Below are 2,344 nucleotides of genomic sequence, written 5' to 3'. Positions count from 1 at the left end.
TCAAAGGTAAGTATCTCAATATGATAAACGGAATATATGAAAAAACAATAGCCAGCATCGTACTCAATTGAGAGAGACTGAAAGTTTTCCCCTAAGGTCAGGAACTGTCACCCGCCCACTGTCACCACTATTATTCAACATTGTGCTAGACGTTCTAGCTAGAGCAATCAGGCAGGACAAAGAAATAAAAGGAATCCAAATTGGAAAGGAAGAAGTAAAACTCATTATTTGCAGATGACATGATACTGTACTTGGAAGATCTTGAGAAATCTACAGCAAAGTTACTTGAGCTAATAAACAAATTCAGAAAGGTGATGGGATATAAAAGTAATGTGTAAAAATCAGTAATGTTTCTATACACTAGCAATGACCTAGCCAAGGAGTCAGTTAAGGAAAAAATTCCATTCAAAATAGCATCTAAAAGAATCAAGTACTTAGGAAGGAAACTTAACTAAGGATCTAAAGGACTTGTACACATAAGACTACATAACATTGCTAAAAGAAATCAAAGGAGAGGACTCCAACATGGCATCTGTTGTACCAGTGAAGGAGAAGAAACTCATGGATGTCAAATTAGGGGAGCTGCCAAGCTGGATACTGATGTGGGATTTCACCCCTAAAGGCATTGCTGGAGCCTTTTAAAGAGGTTATTCCCGGTATTACAACAAGTATGTCAATGTGAAGAAAGGTGGCATTGCTGGGATTTCTATGGCGCTGACAGCTTACGTGGTTTTCAGCTACTGCCTTTCATACAAGGAACTCAAACATGAACGGTTGCGCAAGTACCACTGAGGAAGCCAGTGTGGACACACTCCTCATTCCTGACCATGGCCACCTCTGCCCGGGCCCCTCCTTTAGAAACATGATCCTTGGGGAATCCTTCATATATAATTGAGAACTAATGACCAATAAATGATGGTTGGTAAAAAAAAAAAAAAAAAGAAAAGAAATCAAAGGAGATTTAAATAGGTGGAAAGACATTTGTGCTCATGGATAGGAAGGCTAAATACAGTTAAGATGTCAATTCTCCCCAAATTGATCTACAGATTCAAAACAGTACCAATCAAAATTCTAAAAATCTACTTTGAAGACTTGGAAAAGCTAAGTACCAAATTCATCTGGAAGGGAAAAAGACCCTGAATAGCTAAAAGCATCTTAAAAAAGAAGGATGAAGTGGGAGGATTAATATTCCCTGACTTTAAAACCTATTGTAAAGCCATAGTGGTCAAAACAGCATGGCACTCACACAAAGATAGAAGAATTGACCAATGGGATCGAATTGAGAGTGCAGAAATAGACTACCAAATCTATGGTCAACTGATTTTTGACAAGGTCCCCAAATCCCCTGAACTGGGACAAAATAGTGTTTTCAATAATTGGGCATGGGAGAATTGGATATCAATAGCCAAGAGAATGAAAGAGGACCCCTATCTTACATCCTACATAAAAATTAACTCAAAGTGGATCAGACACCTAAATATAAGAACTAGCACCATAAAGCTTCTAGAAGAAAATGTAGGGAAACATCTTCAAGCTCTAATAATAGGAGGTAGCTTCCTAAACTTTGCACCCACAGCACAAGCAACAACAACAAAAAACAGATAAATGGGAACTCCTCAGAATCAAATGCTTCTGTACCTCAAAAGACTTTGTCAAAAAGGTGAAGAGGCAGCCAACTCAATGGGAGAAAATATTTGGAAATCACATATCGGACAAAGGTTTGATTTCCTGTATATACAAAGAAATCATACAACTCAACAACAAAAGAATGAACAACCCAATTATAAAATGGGCTAAAGATATGAATAGGCAGTTTTCTGAAGAACAAATACAGATGACTCAAAAGCACATGAAGAGATGCTCCTTTCCATTCGCTATAAGGGAAATGCAGATAAGACTATAATGAGATACCACCTCACACCTAGAAGAATGACTGCTATTAACAAATAGGAAACTATAAATCCTGGAGAGGATGTGGAGAAATTGGGACACTTATACACTACTGGTGGGAATGTATAATGGTGCAGCCACTATGGAAGACTGCTTGGTGGTTCCTTAGGTAACTAAATATCGAGTTGTCCTATGACCCAGCAATAGCACTACTTGGTATATACCCAGAAGACCTGAAAGCAATGACACAAACAAACATTTTCACACTGATGTTCATAGCAGCATTATTCACAATCACCAAAAGATGGAAATAAACCAAATGCCCATCAACAGATGAGTGGATCAACAAATTATGGTATATACATACTACGGAATATTATGCAGCAGCAAGATGAAATGACATCCTGAAGCGCTATGGATGAGCCAATGAGAACATAATGCCAAGTGAAACAAG

At 38.0% G+C, this 2,344-nt stretch overlaps 1 pseudogene; it reads left to right on the top strand.

Moving 5' to 3' along the window:
* Positions 1-520: 520 nt before the first annotated feature.
* LOC143643433 (ATP synthase F(0) complex subunit f, mitochondrial pseudogene) lies at positions 521-932 on the top strand (annotated as a pseudogene).
* The last annotated feature ends 1,412 nt before the right edge of the window (positions 933-2,344 follow it).

This window comes from Tamandua tetradactyla, chromosome 8, assembly GCF_023851605.1.
Source record: "Tamandua tetradactyla isolate mTamTet1 chromosome 8, mTamTet1.pri, whole genome shotgun sequence".
Classification (NCBI taxonomy): domain Eukaryota; kingdom Metazoa; phylum Chordata; class Mammalia; order Pilosa; family Myrmecophagidae; genus Tamandua; species Tamandua tetradactyla.
This window is presented reverse-complemented; position numbering and strand designations above follow the sequence as displayed.